Source organism: Aotus nancymaae, unplaced genomic scaffold (genome assembly GCF_030222135.1).
Source record: "Aotus nancymaae isolate 86718 unplaced genomic scaffold, 86718_ANA_hifiasm-v0.15.2.pri h1tg000141l, whole genome shotgun sequence".
NCBI lineage: Eukaryota > Metazoa > Chordata > Mammalia > Primates > Aotidae > Aotus > Aotus nancymaae.
The window spans coordinates 2,268,210-2,291,204 of record NW_026988556.1 but is presented as its reverse complement, the minus strand read 5'-3'; the positions used below and the strand labels follow the sequence as shown (position 1 = coordinate 2,291,204).

At 38.0% G+C, this 22,995-nt stretch overlaps 2 pseudogenes; both read left to right on the top strand.

Moving 5' to 3' along the window:
* Positions 1–9,615: 9,615 nt before the first annotated feature.
* LOC105734256 (C-type lectin domain family 2 member B-like) lies at positions 9,616–18,362 on the top strand (annotated as a pseudogene).
* LOC135272884 (transmembrane protein 158-like) lies at positions 17,625–22,995 on the top strand (annotated as a pseudogene).

Genomic DNA, 22,995 nt, shown 5'->3' with positions numbered 1-22,995 from the left:
TTACAGGCATAAGCCACTGCACCTGGCCTGCATTTTATGCCTTTTAATTGAAGAGTTGACTTCATTTAATTTCAGTGTTATTATTGTTAAGTAAGGATTTATTATGGCTATTTTGTTGCTTGTTTTATGGTTGTTTTTAAGTTTGTCTCTATTTTCTTTTCTTATGGTTATTCTTTGTGGTCATATAATTTTCTCTGGTAGTACATATTAATTAGGTGCTTTTTATTTTTAGTGATTCTATCATAGTTTTGTGTTGTGATTACTATGAGGCTTATGAAAACATCTTATAGATATAACAAGTTATTTTAAAGAGATAACAACTCACTTTGGGAGGCCGAGGCAGGTGGATCACGAGGTCAAGAGATCAAGACCATCCTGGTCAACATGGTGAAACCCCGTCTCTACTAATACAAAAAATTAGCTGGGCATGGTGGTGCGTGTCTGTAATCCCAGCTACTCAGGAGGCTGAGGCAGGAGAATTGCCTGAACCCAGGAGGCAGAGGTTGCGGTGAGCCGAGATCATGCCATTGCACTCCAGCCTGGGTAACGAGCAAAACTCCATCTCAAAAAAAAAAAAAAAAAGAAAAGAAAATTAAAGAGATAACAACTTATATCATAAAGAAAAGAATAGAAACAAGGTAACAAATACTTTTACTCCACCCTCACATATTTTTTAATTTAGTTGTCTCAACTTGCATATTTTTATTACCTACCTCTTAACAGGTTTCTGCAGTTATTACTGTCTTTGATAGATTTGTTTTCTGGTCTTCATACTACAGATGTCAGTAGATGTGCATCACAATTATAGTTTTTAGAGTATTCTGGGTTTGTCCATGCATGTAATTTTATCAGTGTATTCTGTATATATTCAGCTGTTTTATTTTTGCATGTTTTTTTCTTTCAGGTTGAAAAGCTTTCTTTAGCATTTCTTATAAGATATGTCTGGTAGTGGTGAATACTCTCAGTTTTTGTTTGTCTGGGAAGACCATCTCTTCTTGACATTTGAAGGATAGATTTGAAGGATACAGTATTCTTAGATGGCAGGATTTTTTTTTTTCAGTGCTTAAGAAAACATCATCTCTGTTCCTCCTGGCCTGTATGGTTTCCACTGAGAAGACTGTTGTAAGATAAATTGGAGCTCCTTTAGATGTTATTTGCTTCTCTCTATTGCTGATTTTAGGATACTCTCTTTGTCCTTGATATTTGAGAGTTTGATTATTTATTATATGCCTAGGGGTAGTCTTGTTTGGGTTGAAATCTGTTTGGTGTTCTCTGACCTTTATCTACCTGAACAGCTCTTTCTCAAGATTTGGAATGCTTTCTATTTTTATTCCTTTGAATAGGCTATCTACTCCTTGCTCTGGCTGGGCTCTCTCTTGAACACCAATAATTCTTAGATGTGGTCTTTTGCAGTAATTTTTTTTATAACATGTAGGCATTCTTCATTCCTCTTTATTCTTCTTTCTCCTTTTCTTGTGTATTTTCAAAAGCCTGTCTTCATGCTCATTATTTCTTCTGCTTGATCCAGTCTCCTGTTGAGAACCTCTAATAAAATTTTCAGTTAAGCAAATGTATTTTTCAGTTCCAATATTTCTTTCTGATATTTAAAAAGTATTTCAATCCCTTTGTTAAATTTCTCTGATAAATTTCTGAATTTTTTTGTGTTATTTTAGAGGCAACTGAGTTTTCTTAAAACTACTATTTTGAATGGTTGGTACAAGTGCTCAAATATTGCCACCTCATTAACATCTGTCTCTGGTTCCTACTTTCTCCATTTAAGGATATCACAGTTCCCTGTTTGCTGTTGTTACTTATGGGTATGCATCTATGTTTTTGTGTTGAAGGATTTTATATGACTTGTTTTGGCTTATATCGAATACATTTGTTTAAGTGTTCCCTGTAATTTATCTGTTGAATTTTTTGGGGGGTTGGGGGCTATGTTTCTGCCTCCTTTTTATGACTACATGGTACCTTAACCCATGTTTGCCTTGATCCTAGTAAACAATCCAAGTGCCACCCATACCAAATGGGACAGGTTCCAAAGAGGATATACCAGTAGTGTTGGAAGACTGACTAGGATTCCAGCACATGGGATTTGTGGAACAGACTTCCTATAGCATGCTGCTGCTTAACAGCCACTCTAGTGTGACAACTTCTTTGGCCAAGTAATAGAGCAGAGTTTCTGGTACTGGGGATGGTAGTCCTGCCTTATCACTTTGTCTCTGCTTGTCCTCAGAGGTATGTCTCTCTTCAGGCATGCCTGATATTTCCCAAGGGTTAAGGCAGGGTCAAGTTTCCTGTTAGGGAAGTCCAGCTGGTGAGGAAGCTGTTATCCATCTTAATCTCACATTTTCCAGTATAGAAATAATGTCTCCATGAACTTAGGTACTGGGAAGATTGCAAGGAGAGGCATCATGGATATGGAAGTCTAATTCTCTTATTTTCTGTACAGAGTTTTTTGCTTGTTTGTCTTTCATTTTTCTGTGGCTCCAGGAACTGTCTCTTTCTCATGTTTGAGTTCTGGGCTATTACTGGTGATAATCACAGCACTAATTTTTGTTGTTGTTGTTGTTTTCTGAAAGTTGGCTTTCATTAAAGCCAACTTGCTTTTGTGCCATCATTTTGGAGCCAGAAATCTAAACATCTTTATTTTTATTTTCCAGGTGTTATGAGCAGACATAAAAAGTGTTTCATAATGGGTGCTATTTTAATAATAATATCTAATGCTATTACTGTACTAATAGGTAAGTTACATTCTATATTTTATTTTTCAGGGTATTCTATGTGTGATCCTATTCCTTTCTATCTCAATTATGATCTTTTCACAGTATCTCATTTTTTTCCCATTATTCATGATAACATTTAATTTGTACCAATGAATACATTTTATTAATTACATGACAAAACGCCAACTGGAATAACCAGCTTAGAGAAGAACATAAATGACTTGATAGAGCTAAAAACACAGCACAAGAACTTTGCAAAACATACACAAGTTTCAAGAGTTGAATCAATCAAACAGAAGAAAGGATAGCAGGGATTGAAGATCAACTAAATGAAATGAAACACAAAGGCAAGATTAGAGAAAAGAGTGAAAATAAATGAACAAAGCCTCCAAGAAATATGGAATTATGTGAAAAGACCTAATCTACACTGGATCGGTTTGCCTGAATGTGATGGGGAGAATGAGTCCAAGCTGGAAAGCACTCTTCAGGATATTATCCAGGAGAACTTCACCAAGCTAGCAAGTCAGGCCAAAATTCAAATCCAGAAAATACAGAGAACACCACAAAGATAGTCCTCAAGAAGAGCAACCCCAAGGCACATAATTGTCAGATTCACCAGGGTTGAAATGAAGGAAAAAATGCTAATGGCAGCCAGACAGAAAGGGTGGGTTACCCACAAAGGGAAGCCAATCAGACTAACAGTGGATCTCTTGGCAGAAACCCTACAAGCCCAGAGAGTGGGGGCCAATATTCAGCATCCTTAAAGAAAAGAACTTTCAACCCATAATTTTATACCCAGCCAAACTAAGCTCCATAAGCAGAGGAGAAATAAACTCCTTTAAGACAAGCAATTGCTGAGAGATTTTGTCACCACCAAACCTGCCTCCCTTCCTCTTGAAGGAAGCATTAAACATGAAAAGGAACAATAAGTACCAGACACTGCAGAAACATAACAAATGAAAAAGACCATCAACACAATGAAGAAACTGCATCAACTAATGAGCAAAAACAACCAGCTACTTTCAAAATGGCAGGGTCAAATTCACACATAACAATATTAACCTTAAATGTAAACAGGCTAAATGCCCCAATCAAAGACACAGACTGGCAAATTGGATAAAAACTCAAGACCCATCAGTGTGCTGTATTCAGGAGACCCATCTCACATGCAAAGACACACATAGACTCAAAATAAAGGGATGGAAGAAAATTTACCAAGCAAATGGAGAGAAAAAAAAAAAAAAGCAGGGATTGCAATCATAGTCTCTGATAAAACAGAGCTTAAACCAACAAAAGTCAAATGAGACAAAGAAGGGCATTACATAGTGGTAAAAGGATCAATGCAACAAGAACAGCTAACTATCCTAAATATGCACCCAGTACAGGAGCACCCAGATACATAAAGCAAATTCTTAATGGCCCACAAAGAGACATAGATAATAGTAGTGGGAGACTTTAACACTCTACTGTCAATATTAGATGGATCAACGAGACAGAAAATTAGCAAGGATATCTAGGACTTGAACTCAGATCTGGACCAAGCAGACCTAACAGATACATACAGAACTCTCCACCCCAAATCCAAAGAATATTCATTCTTCTCAGCACCACATTGCACTTACTCTAAAATTGACTGTATACTTGGAAGTAAATCACTCCTCAGGAAATCCAAAAGAACAGAAATCATAACAACCAGTCTCTCAGACCACAGTGCAATCAGTTAGAACTCAGAGTTAAGAAGCACACTCAAAACCAGACAACAACATGGAACCTGAACAACCCACTCCTGAATGACTACTGGATAAATAATGAAATGAAGGCAGAAATAAAGATGTTCTTCAAAACCAATGAGAACAAAGACAAAACATACCAGAATCTCTGGGACACATTTAAAGCAGTGTCTAGAGGGAAATTTACAGCACCAAATGTCCACAGGAGAACTGAGGAAAGATCTAAAATCAACACTCTATCATCAAAATTAAAAGAACTAAAGGAAAAAGATTAAACAAATACAAAAGCTAGCAGAAGACAAGAAATAACTAAGATCAGAGCAGAACTGAAGGAGATAGAGACACAAAAAAACCCTTCAAAAATCAATAAATAAAGAAGCTGGCTTTTTAAAAAACATCATCAAAATAGACAGACCACTAGCCAGACTAATAAAAAATAAAGAGAGAAGAATCGAATAGATGCATGATAAAGGGGATATAACCACTGATTCTACAGAAATACAAACTACCATCAGAGATGACTACAAACAACTCTATGCACATAAACCAGTGAATCTAGAAGAAATGGATAAATTCCTGGACACCTACACCCTCCCGAGACAAAACCAGGAAAAAGTTGAATTCCAGAATAGACCAAAAACAAGGTCTGAAATTGAGCAGCGATTAAAAGCCTACCAACTAAAAAAAGTCCAGGTCCAGATGGATTCACAGTTGAATTCTACCAGACATACAATGAGGAGCTTCTACTATTTTGTCTGAAACTATTCCAAACAATACAAAAGGAGGGAATCCCCCCTAACTCATTTGATGAGACCGACATCATTCTGATACCAAAACCTGGCAGAGACTCAACTAAAACATAAAATTTCAGGCCAATATCCATGATGAACATAGATGCAAAAATCTTCAAAAAAATACTGGCAAACCGATTGCAACAGCACATCCAAAAGCTTATCCATCACCATCAGGTAGGCTTCATCCTGGGATGCAAGACTGGTTCAACATATGCAAATCTATAAACATAATCCATCACATACAGAACCAAAGACAAAAACCACATGATTATATCAATAGATACAGAGAAGGCCTTTGACAAAATTCAACAGCCCTTTATGCTAAAAACTCTCAATAAACTAGGTATCGATGGAATGTATGTGAAAATAATAAAAGCTATCTATGACAAACCCACAGCCAGTATCATACTGAATGGGCAAAAACTGGGAGTATTGCCTTTGAAAACTGGCACTAAAAAAGGGTGCCCTCTCTTTCCATTCCTATTCAACATAGTATTGGAAGTTCTAGCCAGAGCAATCAGGCAAGAAAAAGAAATAAAGGGTATTCAATTAGGAAAAGAGGAAGTCAAATTGTCTCTATTTGCAGTTGACATGATTGTATATTTAGAAGACCTCATCATCTTAGCCGAAAATCTCCTTAAACTGATAAGCAACTTCAGCAAAGTCTCAGGATACAAAATCAATGTGCAAAAATCACAAACATTACTATACAGCATTAACAGACAGAGAGCCAAATCATGAGTGAACTCCCATTCACCGCAATTGCTACAAAGAGAATAAAATACCTAGAAATACAACTAGCAAAGCATGTGAAGGACCTCTTCAAGGAGATGTCTTTTCATCTGTTTTTTGTCCTCTCTTATTTCCTTGAGCAGTGGTTTGCAGTTCTCAATATCATGAAAATTGCCATACTGCCCAAAGTAACTTATAGATTCAATGCTATCCCCATCAAGCTACCATTGACCTTCTTCAAAGAACTGAAAAAAAGATCTTAAACTTCATATGAAGCCATAAAAATGCCTGCATTGCCAAAACAATCCTAAGCAAAAAGAAAAAAGCTGGAGGCATCACACTACCTGACTTCAAACAATACTACAAGGCTACAGTAATCGAACAGCATGGTACTGGTACCAAAACAGAGATATACACCAATGGAACAGAACAGAGGCCTCAGAGGCAATGCCACACACCTACAACCATCTGATCTTTGACAAACCAGTCAAAAACAAGCAATGGGGAAAGGATTCCCTGTTTAATAAATGGTGTTGGGAAAACTGGCTAACCATGTGCAGAAAGTTGAAATTGTACCCATTCCTTACACCTTATACAAAAATTAACTCCAGATGGATTAAAGATTTAAACATAAGGCCTAACACCATAGAAACCCTAAAAGAAAACGTAGGCAGTACCATTCAGGACTTAGGCATAGGCAAGGACTTCAGAACTAAAACACCAAAAGCAATGACAGCAAAAGCCAAAATAGACAAATGAGATCTAATTAAATTTAAGAGCTTCTGCACAGCAAAAGAAACAATCATTAGAGTAAACTGGCAACCAACAGAATGGGAAAAAAAAATTTGCAAGCTACCCATCTGACAAAGGGCTAACATCCAGAATCTACAAAGAACTAATACATATTTACAAGAAAAAAAACAAACAACCCCATCAAAAAGTGGACAAAGGATATGAACAGGCACTTTTAAAAAGACATTTATGTGACCAACCAACATATGAAAAAGTGCTCATCATCACTGATCATTAGAGAAATGCAAATCAAAACCACATTGAGATACCATCTCACTCCAGTTAGAATGGTGATCATTAAAACATCTGGAGACAACAGATGCTAGAGAGGATGTGGAGAAATAGGAACACTTTTACACTGTTGGTGGAAGTGTAAATTAGTTCAACCATTGTGGAAGACAGTGGTGATTCCTCAAGGATCTAGAAATAGAAATACCATTTGACCCAGCAATCCCATTACTGGGTATATACCCAAAGGACTATAAATCATTCTATTATAAAGACATATGCACAAGTATGTTCATTGAGGCACTGTTTACAATAGCAAAGACTTGGAACCAACCCAAATGTCCATCAAAGATAGGCTGGATAAAGAAAATATGGCACATATACACCATGGAATACTATGCAGCCATAAAAAAGGATGAGTTCATGTCCTTTGCAAAGACATGGATGAATCTGGAATCCATCATTCTCAGCAAACTGACACAAGAACAGAAAACCAAACACTGCATGTTCTCACTCACAAATAGGGGTTGAACAACGAGAACACATGGACACAGGGAGGGGAACATCACACACTGGGCTATGTTGGGAGGTGGGGGGCTAGGGGAGCAATAGCAGAAGGTGGGGAGGTTAGGGAGGGATAACATTAAGAGAAATACCTAATGTAGGTGACAGGGAGATGGAGGCAGCAAACCACCATGGCATGTGTATACCTATGAGCAATCCTGCAGGATCTGCACCTGTACCCCAGAACTTAAAGTATAATAAAAAATAAATAAATAAATAATCTAAACTAAAAAAATTATTTTTAGCTGGTTGTTGTACAAAAGCAGAAGATAAGCTGTTGGTTCGAGGCTGTTTTAGCAGATGTTTGCTACAGTGCATTCACTGTTGTGTATATGCCTCCATATATATCTTTGCACTTTTGATCAACATTTGGATTGTGCCACATTTTCACTATTGCAATTTGGGTGGTTTTGAACAACTGCATATTTTATATTTTTTTGTCTTTTAATGAATACTGGATATAACATGATATTTACTTATAAGAAGAATTATTAAGCACAGAATATTCATAGATTAACCCAAGTATGATTTGCCACAGATAGTAGGTCATCTCAGCAGAAGTGTATGGCAATGCCAATAGCTCCATGCCATGTCATTTCTTTATTGTCGGGTTTATCAGTTTTTGCCATTCTGATGAGTTCCTGTTACCCAATTTTGGCTTTGACAGTTTTCTGATGATCAATACTGTTCAGTACCTTCACAATTACTGTTGATTTAGATGTAATATTTTTGATGGGAATGTTTAAATACTTTGCCCATATTTTAGTGTGTTAACTGTCTTTTTCTGCTTGGTTCATAAGAGCATAAGCGTTCTTTAATATTCCAGATGAGACTGTAGTTTAGGGGTACTGCCAATATCTTTTTTTAACTGTGAAGCTTAAGTTTACCCTCTGTATCATGCCTTTCAATCAACAGAGCTTCTGAATTTTAAAATAGTGTAATTGTGTCCTTGTGTATTGTCACTATATCTATATTTTTCATTCTAAGAAATTCACTTCACTTCAAAGACATAAAAATATTTTTATAGGGTTTCTATTTTCCTTTCACTTTCCAAAATATAGTCCTCTTAAAGTTGAATTTTATAAGTATTAGGAGACAGATATTAGCATGCATTTTTTCCCATTTAGGTAATCTTTCAACCTGAAACAACTTATTAACAAGACTATACTTTCCCTACTTAACTGCAGTTGGTCTTTGTCATCAATCAGCTTTGTAGCTGAAGATCATTTTTGCTAAAATTTTATTATATTAAGCTACTCTATTTTATCTATCTTTGTATCTGTATCATTCTGTCTTAATACAGCAGGTTTATAATAAGTCTTGATGTCTGGTTGTTTAAATCTTTTAAAAGTTTTATTTTTTTCTTCAAGTTTGCCTGGAGCATTTTAGATCCTTTGTGCTGCCATATAAATTATCTGTAATTTTGATTGAGATTTCAATATACCATAGTCAATTTTCATGGAATCATTATCTTAATATTGAATTGTACATTTAAAATATTCATTTGGTGTTCCATGATTTCTGCCAGCAATTTTTATAGCTTTCAGAATAGATTTCACACATATCACTTTCAGAATTTATTTTTAAAAGACTCAGTAATGACTCTTCCCGCGGGCGCGCGGAGTTACGACGGTGACAGCCACGCGCCCGCGCGTACGCTCCCGACTGTCGCGCGGCCCCGCAACCTCAGTCGGCCAGCACTGAGAGGCGCGTGGAGTCTGGGCCGCTGCGGTCTAGGGTTCCAGTCCCGAGGCGTTCCAGGCATCTTTGGCCCCAATCCCGGAGTGCCAGGTCGCGCCTGCACGGACGATCTCGGCTCCCTTGCCCTCCCTGCCGCTGTCAGGGCCCGCCCCCCAACTCCCCTTTCCGCCCAGGCAGGGTCCTCGCGGCCCATGCTGGCCGCTGGGGACCCACGCAGCCCAGACCGTTCCCGGGCCGGCCAGCCGGCCACCATGGTGGCCCTGAGGCCTGTGCAGCAACTCCAGGGGGGCTAAAAGGCTCAGAGTGCAGGCCTTGGGGCGCGAGGGTCCCAGGCTTGAGCCCCGCGCCATGGCCGGGGCCATCGCTTCCCGCATGAGCTTCAACTCTCTCAAGAGGAAGCAACCCAAGACGTTCACCGTGCGGATCGTCACCGTGGACGCCGAGATGGAGTTCAATTGCGAGGTAACCGGCCGGCAGTCCCGACTGCCGCGGTGACAGTCGAGCTGGAAGCTCGAGAGGTTCTGTTTATATCATCTTATGGGTGTAGCTGGAGACGGGCAGAACCGGAAGGGGCCAACTAGGCCCAAAACCTCGTGTTAAAGATGATTGCTGCTTTTTTTCATAGGGCTTTTGGGTTTTAGCATTTCCTGAAGGTTATTTTCATTCATTGTCATTGGAAGAAGCTGGATGCTTTTGTGATAGCAAATTCTGGATTTCAGTGTGAGGTTTAAGTTAGGCTTACGCTTAAACGCTTGAAAGTTTATTACTTTATTATGTAATATTGTTATGTTCCCAGGTATTAAAAGTTGCCTCTTGTTTATTAAAAAAAAAAAAAAGTCAGTAATCTATAATGCAATTGTAAGTAGCATAGAAGTATTTTTATTAACTCTATTTTCCTATTCAGGATGTTGCTGGCATATAAAAATTGTCTATATGTATTTAATATATATTTATATGAGCCTCGTATAGCAAATTTGCTATAGTTATTCATTTTCGTAAATTGTCTTCAGTTTCTTTTGCAGGTTGTGTGTAAAAATTTAGATTATCTCCCAATAATAATTGTTTTACTTATTCTGTTGGAATCCTTAGGCCTTTTTTATTCATTGTATTCCCTTATTTTACTGGCTATAACTTCCAGTACAAGGTTGGGTATAAGTAGTGACAGCTTACATGTTTGTCTCATTCTCAATATCAATTAAAAAGTTTTTAATATTTCCCAGATTAAAGGTATTCTCTTTACTTCCTTTAATTTAATTTAAATATCAAATGCTTTATCTTGTTCTATTGAGATACTTTATCTCTTTTTTCTGCTAATAGGTTGAACTACACAGATTTTATAATATTAAGATAATCTTCAATTTCCGTGATAGATTCAACTTGATCATAACCTATTAACCTTTTAACATTTTTCAATTAACTGAGTAGTATTGTTTAAGATATATGCACATATATTCATAAGAGATTGACTTATAATTTCTCTTTCTTTTAATACTATTGTCAGGTATTGATGTGATTACAATGGCTTCTTAAATTCGATTGGAAAGTATTCCCTCCTATCCTATTTTCTGAAAGAGTGTGTATAACATTTAGCCTTTCCTAAATGATTAGAAATATTTCTACAGAAGCCATCTGGACTGGGAGATTTTTTTAGTGCAATTTTTTTAAATTAAAGATTTAATTTTTAATTAGATATCGTATTATTTAGATATACTACTTTTATCTTGTCAGTTGTGTTAAATTGTATTTTAGAAATTTCTCTACATTTTCATTCTTTGTGTTGCTAATTTGTGTTTTTATCTCTCACTTTTAAATTGTTTTAAATCACTTTTTCTAGTGATCAATCTTATTTTAGAGTATTTGACAAAAGTCATCTTATGACTAAAATTTTTTTCTATTTGGCATTAACTTTTTATTCAATTGATTTCTATTCTTTTTGTTTTTTTAATTGTGTCTTTCTACTTTGGTTTTATCACTATTATTAACTTTGTAAGTTAGAATAATTATCATTTCAAAAAGTCTTCATTTCAAAAACATAAATTTAAGGCAATAAATTTTCCTGTAAGCTTTAAGAGAGTTGCTGTATCTCACAAATTTAGTTGCATCCCGTTAAGTCTGGACGCTACAGTGTTTTGAGACCATGGAAGACAGACAGGATTTTAATGTAAAAGATTATGGTCAATGCAAAATTTGTGTATCTATCATATGATAGGTTGAAAAAATTTTATGTCTTGTCATGTTAGGTCAAATGACAATAGTTTAGGATTTATTAGGGCATTTATATTCCTTTCAACTTCAACTTCAGTGACATATAGGCCTTCCTGGAGCCACCAGAATTATTCTACTTGTGTAGGTCACCTTTACCATTTCTAGGTAAATGAAATAAAATTAAATCCTAGTATTATCTAAGAGTAATACAAACACTAATTTTTATTGGACAGTCTATGAGAGATATATATGCATATGTGTGTATGTAGATATATACACACTTATCTGTACACATACATATATACATATATATGCATACACAGTGTATATGCATATAAAATTTTATCTTCTATAGACTCTTGGCCCCAGATGACTATAGGTGATAATTCAACTAATTATTTTGCCACTGTGTTCCACTGTCATCAGCATCCTATTTCTAACTGGTAGTTGGATCAATGCCTTTAAAGTGAATATGGTAAAACTAACACTGTATCTCATCCTCAAAGTCTGTTTCCTTAGAATTATGTTTTGCACCAAAAGCTGATTCAGTCTGGGTGTGTTCCAGAAAACAAACACATATTATGAGAAGAAGGCTTTAATATAGAAATTACGGATAACATGAATGTGGGGAGATCTGGGACTGATGCATAACTGAAGACTGGGGCTGTGTAGCTGAAAGAGAAATGATGACTAATTATATTGGCATAATGCACTAACGCATTTGGAAGAAAGCCTAAGAAGCTGACAAGACTGCAATAGGGGAACACGTGCAAAGACCTGTGAAGTTCCTATGCTGATGGGCTCCAGAAATTATATCTTCTTCTTTACTTCCAAATCTCATGCGAGTTCCATTCATTGGCTAGCACAGAGCTATACAGTGATGGCAATACCTCGCTGACAACAAACAATCCAACTTACTTTGTATTGTTTTATTATTTTTGTTACTTCTTTGTAGATTAAATCATGTATTTAGATTCATTACTGATTAATATAAATTATTATTTGGACTACTCTTAGATAATGCTAGAATTTAATTTTATTTCATTTACCGAGAAATGGTAAGGGTATTCTACAGAAGCAGAATAATTCTGGTGGCTCCTCGAAGCCTGTATATCACTGAAGTTGAAGTTGAAAGAAATGTAAATGCCTCGATAAATCCTAAACTACTGTCTTTTGACCTAACATGACAAGACATGAAATGTTTTCAACCTGTCATGTGATAGTTATACAAATTTCATAGTGACCATAATCTTTTACATTAAAATCCTCTGTCCAGTGATCTCAAAATACGTATTATTCTATATGGTCCTTAAGACATATATTTGTCTCATTGCCAGTTAAACTAACTCCAGATTCTCAAAGATTTTGCCCATATGATTGGACTGGTTTCAAAACAAATGCTATTATTTCTCCAAAGAAGAAGGAGATTGGAATTCAAGTAGATACAACTGTTCCACTCAACATGCTGACCTAACTAAAATTGACAGCAAAGAAGAAATGGTAAGTAATTTATGATACATTCTTTGTGAATTATCTTGAGTTGGAACATTAGAAATATTCAAATACCATTAAAATTTTGAAGTCTTTTCACTCATGCCTATCTATGCAGAATATTGAAGGTGTTCAGAATATGCCATGTGACATAAAGGTTAAAAACCTAGTGATACTTTGAAGAATGTAAGACTGACATCAAGTAGTAGACTTAGTAACTATCTTTGTATTTTAAAGAGCATACATAGAAGAGCTTGATAATGTTTGGAAACTTTTTTATTTATTTATTTTTTTTTTGAGATGGAGTTTCACTCTTGTTACCCAGGCTGGAGTGCAATGGCGCGATCTTGGCTCACCGCAACCTCCACCTCCTGGGTTCAGGCAATTCTCCTGCCTCAGCCTCCTGAGTAGCTGGGATTACAGGCATGCACCACCGTGCCCAGCTAATTTTTGTATTTTTAGTAGAGACAGGGTTTCACCATGTTGACCAGGATGGTCTCAATCTCTTGACCTCGTGATCCACCTGCCTCGGCCTCCCAAAGTGCTGGGATTATAGGCGTGAGCCACCGTGCCCGGCCTGGAAACTTTTTAAAAGCTAGTACTCCGCCAAGAATGGAAAATTGTCTGAGGAAGGAGGGGATTCTCCATTCTACTTCCTGAGAGAAACTTTGCTCTGACTTCCCCATTTTGTTTTGCCACCTGTCTCTGAGGTCCCATGCAGCTTCCATTGGAACCCTTTCCACCAGTAATGCAATAAAGAGGAAAATCAACAGTTTCCTCCGATACCAGAGTATAAACTTTCAGTGAGCATGACCATGTCTTCTCTGAAATTTTATCTTTATCGTTACTGCACAAAATCAGGTACAAATGAAAAGTCTAACGAATCCTTGTTGAATAAATTTTGATTTACATGACAAAATCTTGATGAGTAAAGAGATTCTCCAAGAACTTTAAAACGGGATTATAAAACCACACCTCTGCATTTGTGAAATTTTTTCTTTACCCTAGTCACTTATGTTGTAAACATACATTTTTACTTACCTTTGTTTGATCTCTTTAAGAACGAAATGAAAACATAGGAGGTAGTATAGCTTGATTAAAAATTTTTTTTTGCAAATAATTTGCTATTGAGAAGTGTTTCAATGAAAAGCAGGGTAGCACAAGAGTCCATATTGTTAAAAGACAGTTGTGTGTTGCCTTTGTGGTGATCAAAGTTTATTTATGCAATCTGCCTGAAGATTGGTTCAAATTTAAATGCATGTGAATCAGGCAGGGCCAGTTTATAGGTCAGTGCAAAGAAACAAAACTATTTTGCAAGAAACAAAGGGTAATAAAATGTTGAAACCTAGATGGATTAGGAGTAGATACTGTAAATCAAGAATTGAGGTGCAAGCTTAACATCATGGGGCTTCTTTAGTCAATGGTGTTGCTGCTGAATTTTCCAAGACTTTTGAAAATGAACATTCTGAGAAATCCTCTGTTCCTTACAGTTCCTCTTGGTGGGAAAAAAGCTATACAAGCAGCAAGATGGAAAAAATAACGAATGTTAATAAAAGGAAAGATGAAGAAATGTAAAGACAATCAATATTCAGATAAGTATATTCACTCTAGGAATATTGTCAGTGAAAACTGACTAAATAGTGAGGATCATTGAGTGTAAAGACCAGGAGTACATAAAAATAATTTGTTTTAAACTTAAGAGAAATCTTCAGATGTATCAGGGAAGAATGCTTGTATTGTTTGGATGAAGAAAAAACACTGATCCTAAAATATCCTAATATATTTTGAAGATCACGGGTTACTACTATGTAATATATACACTGGCAAAATCTAAGTGACAAACAGAGTGAAGTAAAGCTATCTGTGGAGTGGAGAAGAAATTTACATAAGAATTTTAATGGATTATTTAAAATAGTTTAAATGTACATTTTAATTACAAAATAATATGAGATAAAGTTTATCTTACAAAATACTTTTATATCTATTTCCACCTATTTAGAATTATTTCACTTCTAACAAAGGGCTAAAATGGGGCAAGCTTTTATTGAGCAAATAATGTTAACATTTTTCATAGAGCAGACCTAGGGAATCTCCCAGTTCTCTGTCACCAAGACCACTCAAGCTCTCTCCTAAAGCCTTTCCTGAAGCTCTTTCCTGAGTCTAGACTATGAATTACCTTCATTTCCTTGGGCATCTGCATTTACGTTGAATATTCTAATCCTCTCTTGGAGCACATCCTGTATCAAAGTTTCCCTTAAAGACTCATATTTGTTTTCTGTAAATTCCTTTTTCACATTGTATTCATTACACTCATAACTTCTCCATATATAGTAGAATATTTTCTAACATTATGTTTACATTATTTTCCTCACTATAAATGAAGGCCTTTGAATGTATGACAGTGTTTTTATTAATCTGTTTATTTGTAAATCCAAACTTAGCCCAACTAATTAATTTTTTTCAAATTGGTTTATTCAATGCTGTGAAGATGGTGTATTAAAATACCAAAAGCTACAAGTGTCACTGTTGGGGTAGATGGGATCTGACCATAGTGTTGTGATTTGGCCTAACTCCTTTATATTTATCTTAAATTCAAAAGTAGAGTGATACAATGTGAAGCTTGTAATTTCCAAGTTATTTAGCAGCAGAGTAGCCTCAGACTTTCTCATATAATTCTATGATTAAAGAAAAAAGTCGAGGGTATTAGTAAGTTAAACAATGCATGAGCAGGAGAAATGTCAGGAAAAAAAATTGTATTTATTTCTGAATGATGTATTTGGAAATTTAAATGTTTAGCAGAAAAATAAAATTTGATAATTAGATTATAAAGAAACTGGATATATGAGGGGGTGTGTGTGTGAGTGTTTACATATATAGCTTGGGGAGATAAACTGAAGTAAGACATAAGACTAAAATGAAGCTACTACTGTTTACTGGGAAGTGGGCAAGTAGTATAACCAAATATTAGAAATGCTATGCAAGGGCTCAATTTCAAACCTTGGCTTTCTTGTAGCTTACAGTTTGAAAATTGTGAAGGAATAGATATTCAAATTGAAAATCTATCAATTTAGAATCATATCTAAAGAAAATATATCTCATATATTTGTTTCACAAATCAGAAAACTGAAGGTCAGAGAAAAAATAAATTTTAAAAATTTCCATAGCTATTTTCTAGTGAAGCCAGGAGTTGAACAGTTGTTGCCTTGCACTTCACAACCTACAAAACAAGAGGTACACAATAGGTTGCAGTAAAAATTGACATGTATGATTTGAAATTAATTTTGTCTCTAAAGGATTTTCTTAGGTGGCACAAATGCAGTTCTGATCACTGGATTGGGCTGAAGGTGGCAAAAAATCAAACAGGACAATAGGTAGATGGAGCTAAATTTAAGAAATCATGAGTTTCTTTCTTTCTGGAATCACTTAAATTTAGATAGTGCAGCCTTCTCTAGGACTTACGCTTTAGCTCAATTTCTCTAGAGCCCAGTATTCTTGTACATGTTAGAGAGATGAAGGAGAGATTGAGTATATATTGAGATTTATTTAAGGAGTCAACCCTGAAGTTTGGAAATTAAGATATAAGGGAACAAATCTCCTAGTCGGCTATTTCAAAAATAAAGACCTGAGATTCATATACACAACTCACCCCACCCCAATTTAAACTTCTGTCTGATTATAAACTATCTTATCCAATTATATGCCTCTTCTTTAAACTTTTATTGCCAATTTTCTGATGTCTTTTACAGATCAATTTCGATTTGATGTTCATTTTAATCTGGTTTCATTTGCAATTTCACTATTATGCAATTTGTCCTGGGCTTCATATCTTAGCGTTATAATTTGGAAAATGTGTGTACACACCCTAAGTGGTGACTCTTAGTCACTCAGCCACTTAGTTTATGTTAGAGTTTCTCAATAGAAACACTACTGATATTTTGTGCTGAATACTTCTTTGTCATGGAAAAGGGGTACTTTTCTTTGTGTATTGTAGGATGTAGGCAGCATCCCTGGATTCTACCACTAGATGCCAGAAACTATCCACCCTACTCAATCTCTTCCTCCACTTGTGACAATAAAGAAACATCTCCAGATATTGTCAAGTGTTTCTTGGTTTGGAAGCAAAATCATCCCTAATTGAAAACCATTGGTTTATATGAACTGGTAGCTCCGCTGATTACACATAACTAACCTAATGCCAGTTTAACATATCCAAATTCTTGGAAAAGAAACTCTTTTGATCCAAACTAGTATAGGTATCTCAACACTAGCAAGAGAGAACTGTGCCATAGCACACCTTTCAGCACTTTAGACAAGTCGAATTTTTGTCTAAAGCTGTCAGTGGGCAAGGAAGAAATCACATGACTACGTAATGGTTAATCCCTTTGTTGCAGGTTTGTTATGAAAGGGAGTGAAGAATGTACCTACCTCAGTGATGATGGTACAGCAACAGCTAGATGCTACACAGAAAGAAAATGGATTTGCAGGAAAAAAATACACTAAGTTAATGTCTTAGATAATAGGGCAACAAAAAATAAGATTATTAAGGATGAAACAAACAAAGCATTTTTTTAATTAAACAAAGTTGAAGTTTTGAATCTGTCTGGTTAATTTATTCTTATGAATCAGGCTACACATAAAACCCACTTCAAACACTGGCAAAAATGGCTACAGGTATTCTGCTGAGTTTTTTTTTTTTTTTTTTTTACTTTAAACCAGAAAATGATTTTGGAGCTCAAGGATAGACATGGCACTTTGAACAGGACTTTCATGTTTGAATTTGAAACAATTTGAGTACCAGAATAGGAGATTATAACCTATTGAACAAAATGTAAAACTGGGAGTCCACAAAGATATAACTGGAAAGATGAAGTACCTTCTGACAGAGCAAGAATTACGCTGAATGATGTCACATAGACAACGGCTATTTTATTCAAGACTATTACCACAGGGAAAAGTCTGAACTAAAATTCTGGTTCAGTCTGAATTAAATCTGCCAAAACAAAATGGGGTGGGGCATTAAGAGTGAAGGTGAAGAGGAGCTCATACACCATCCACATTTGTTAATTTTCTTTACCCAAAAGAAAATTAAACTTTCTTTGATCTGTAAAAGTTGATGAAACAAATGGGGTCATTCTTGTCATATGCAACTAAAACAGAGTGGACAGGCCGGGGAAAAAGGCACTCAGGGCACATAGCATTGCTTCAAAAATATAATTCCCTACAAACCTAGTTGCTAAAATTTCCTGTTGTAGCCTAAAACCAGTCTTATCTAACAGTTACTAAAATAACTCGCTGTGACTGCAAGACTGGTTTTACCTACCACTGTCACAGAGCAATCAATCAGAACTTACCGGCTCCTCAAAACTTTACTAGAGCCAGTAAACTTTCTTTCAAAACAATACATAACTTTCTTTCTTTTTTTTTTTTTTTTCTTTTCTTTTTTTGGAGACGGAGTTTCGCTCTTGTTACCCAGGCTGGAGTGCAATGGCACGATCTCGGCTCACCGCAACCTCCGCCTCCTGGGTTCAGGCAATTCTCCTGCCTCAGCCTCCTGAGTAGCTGAGATTACAGGCACGCGCCACCATGCCCAGCTAATTTTTTGTATTTTTAGTAGAGACGGGGTTTCACCATGTTGACCAGGATGGTCTCGATCTCTTGACCTTGTGATCCACCCACCTCAGCCTCCCAAAGTGCTGGGATTACAGGCGTGAGCCACAGCGCCCGGCATAACTTTCTTTTTTTAACACCTCCAATCTTTGTTTTGTTCTTTAGACAAACAAAAGACCCCCTGGTCCCTGCATTTATGCCAAATTACGATTCTCATCCTCTAATAAAACATTTTAAATGCAGAGATCTGTCCCTATACTTTATTTCAATTTTGACCTACTTGGTGTCAAGCTGGGTTCCAAAGCTGACTCAGCTTGGGAGAATGACTGGTCCACAGCGCTAGGGCATGATGTACTCACACAGGGGCTCACTGACTCTCACGACTGCACTGCTTCTGCAGGTTGCCTCATTTCTCCCTGGTGAGTCTCTTGGACTCAACTCCCAATTTTAGTTGACTTCTGTTTTATTTGGATTTTGTTGGAGATGTCTTTGTCCCTCTGATTGGAAGACCTCCTGTTAGGGAGAACTATTTTCCTCCTGGCAGATCTCAGCTGTGAGGTCTGGATGACAGGATTTCTCTTTTCAAGCTTGAAGCCTCGACAAAAGCATTTTTCTTTTTTCCTTCAGTTGGAAAAGGCAGCTGATCTTCCTTCTTGGGTTTATTTGGCCTTTTCATAATCAGTGCTTGCATTTAATTGCCTTTTGTGTATTTGGCATTAAACAAAATCACCTAGATAAATTTAGTCACAAATAGATTTACAAAGTTTAAAGGCATGCCAACATATTTTCTGGGACTCCAACTGGTAACATATTCAAATATTGCAGAGATCCTTCAACAGTCTATTCTTAAATCTAAACTAAAATACCACAGCTATAAAATTATGCACTCCAAATAGGTCTCATATCTTAATTTTTTTTTTTTTTTTGTGAGACGGAGTTTCGCTCGTTACCCAGGCTGGAGTGCAATGGTGCAATCTCGGCTCACCGCAACCTCCGCCTCCTGGGTTCAGGCAATTCTCCTGCCTCAGTCTCCCGAGTAGCTGGGATTACAGGCACACACCACCGTGCCCAGCTAATTTTTTGTATTTTTAGTAGAGACGGGGTTTCACCATGTTGACCAGGATTGTCTCGATCTCTTGACCTCGTGATCCACCCGCCTCGGCCTCCCAAAGTGCTGGGATTACAGGCTTGAGCCACCGCGCCCGGCTAAGCCTCATATCTTAATTGAGTGCCTTGCTACAAAATAGTATCTCAAAGCTAGCTGACACACTTTCCTCTCCAGGGCTTTCCCCTTCTCTTATAATTCCTCCTCTTTATCTTTCTCTAAGCTAAACTTTTTTTCCAAGCTCCTCAAATATTCTGGTATACTGGTTATGTAAGCAGAAACACTTGAGGCCAGGCACAGTGGCTCACGCCTGTAATCCCAGCACTTTGGGAGGCCGAGGCGGCCAGATCACCATATCAGGATATTGAGACCATCTTGGCCAACATCGTGAAACGCCTCTTACTAAAAATACAAAAATTAGCCAGGCATGGTGGTGCGTGCCTGTAGTCCCAGCTACCCTGGATGCTGAGGCAGGAGAATCACTCGAACCCAGGAGATGGAGGTTCCAGTGAGCCGAGATTGCACCACTGCATTCCAGCCTGGCGACAGAGGGAGACTGTCTCAAACATAATATACCAAAACAAAACAAAAACACTTGAACACTTGAAAGTCAGAAAATATAAAAAAAAAAAATTTTTGTTTTTATGCTGTGTCTTAAAAGCAAAAGGTGAAATTCTCATGTAAAAGACATTTTTCTTGTACTAAAAGGAATGGCAACATTATTATGACTGAAGACAAGTAGTTGAGATCAAGAAAATAGAGTATGAACCTTGTTAAAATCTTCTGGGGGCCTCCTCACATAATTAAGTCACATTCTCGAAGTTAACTATTCCTTGTCTGATCCAGAATGTTGGCAACTGACTCAACTGTCTGGCTCCAAAATTCAGTTCACAGCCTTTGTAAAATTGCTTCTTGACAAAGCCAAACTAAAAGAAAACTTAATGTTTAGCCTTATCCCATTTTGTCAAAGAATAAAAAGATTTAGATTCAAATGTTTTTAATCAACTGATGAGTTAATATGTTTTACTATTTTATGACTAAAGTCTAAGCTATAAGGTCTCTTTCTCTCTATAGATATATATTTAGAAGTGTTTCTACATATGTACATATATTACATTATATATTAAGTCTAAATGATAAAATGTGCCATCGTTGGCCAGAAATTTCTTTAAAAATTTTATTAGGATAAATGGGCATGCATATAAAATATATTTTAATTACACAAATGTTTTATTTAGTTCACGTGACTTAAATAAACTTCAAATAAATAGATTGTTTTTAAGTTGTTAATAAAATAAAATTAGAAATGTTTTCAAAATTGTCAACATACATTTTTGTCTGAGTTAACTGGTCAGTTTTATATTTGCCCCTACTAGATATGTTAGTCATAAACCTATAAACCCAGCTTCAAACAAAATAATGTTTGTATAATTTTTTATAAATAAGATTAATTTAATAATTGATATTGAATTAATAATTTAATAGTATTAAATTAATAACTTAATAAGGTTAGGGTTACATTTAGGCATTATTAAATTAAAATTTAATTATTATTAGTTAATAATATATTTAATTAAAAGTTAATTACAGTTTAATAAAAATATATTTTATTTTTTTATTGTATTTTAGGTTATGGGGTACATGTGAAGAACATGCAAGATTGTTGCATAGGTACACACGTGGCAGTGTGCTTTGCTGCCTTCCTCCCCTTCACCTGTATCTGGCATTTCTCCCCATGCTCTCTCTCCCCAACTCCCCACCCCCCGCTATCCCTCCCCTATTTCCCCCCAACAGACCCCAGTGTGTAGTGCTCCCCTCCCTGTGTCCATGTGTTCTCACTGTTCAACATCCGCCATGAGTGAGTATATTTTCTGAGTTAACAATGAGGTGTACATCCATTTAACTCTAATCTTCTTAAACATCTGATATTAACTAGCTACAAATTGGTTAATAAAAAAATAACTTATAATGATTACCTCTAATTCTACATTTTCATAAGTAATCCAGATATAATTGTTAATAAATAAGTTGGATAATTACTAATAAAATAAATGTTTGTGAATGAAGTTTTCATATAACTTAAAATCTTAAAAGTTACCTTACATTAAGTTAAATATTAGGTACTCATTAAATATCTGGGTAATACTCGAATAAGTTAAAAAATTAAAACAAATTGTTAAATAAGTTTCTTCTAGCATCTTAAATTTTATAAAGTTATTAGACTTTTATAAAAATATTAGAGCAGCCCGGCCGTCCAAGGGCCCCAGCGCCGGGGGCGGCGGGGAACCCCAGACGCAGCCGAGTCTGGAGGGATCCCCGTGCCGAGCCAGCCGCTGCCACCGCCTCCGCGCCCCACCCCCGCGGGTGGGCAGGCGCCCGCACTGCGCCCGGCCGCCGGCTCCCGCGGTCCCACCGTCCGCTCGCCATGCAGCCGCCGCCGGCCCCGCGCACGTAGGCGCCCCCGCAGGCCTTGCTGCCCCTGCTCGCCGCGTTGCTGGCCGCCGCCTGCCCGCTGCCGCCCGCCCGCGGCGGGGCCGCGGACGCGCCCGGCCTCCTCGGGGTGCCCCCCAACGCTTCAGTCAACGCGTCCTCCGCGGGCGAGCCCATCGCCCCGCGGCTGCTGGCCTTGGCGGCCCCCGGGCCCCCCGAGCGCCCAGGCCAGGAGGAGGCGGCGGCGGCAGCGCCGTGCAACATCAGCGTGCAGCGGCAGATGCTGAGCTCGCTGCTTGTGTGCTGGGGCCGCCCGCGGAGTTTCCAGTGCGACCTGCTGCTCTTCTCCACCAACGCTCACGGCCCCGCCTTCTTCGCCCCCGCCTTCCACCGCGTAGGGCCGCCGCTGCTCATCGAGCACCTGGGGCTGGCGGCGGGCGGCGCGCAGCAGGACCTGCGCCTCTGCGTGGGCTGCGGCTGGGTGCGCGGCCGCCGCCGCCCCAAGCCCCGCCGCCACCGCCGGGGCGCCCACAGCGCTGCCCGCCTACCCCGCGGCCGAGCCGCCTGGGCCGCTGTGGCTGCAGGGCGAGCCGCTGCATTTCTGCTGCCTAGACTTCAGCCTGGAGGAGCTGCAGGGCGAGCCGGGTGGGCGGCTGAACCGTAAGCCCATCGAGTCCACGCTGGTGGCCTGCTTCATGACCCTGGTCATCGTGGTGTGGAGCGTGGCCGCCCTCATCTGACCGGTGCCCATCATCGCCGGCTTCCTGCCCAACGGCAAGGAGCAGCGCCGGACCACCACCAGCGCCACCGCCGCCACCCCCGCCGCCGTGCCCGCGGGAACCACCGCCGCCGCTGCCGCGGCCGTCACCTCGGGATTGGCCACCAAGTGA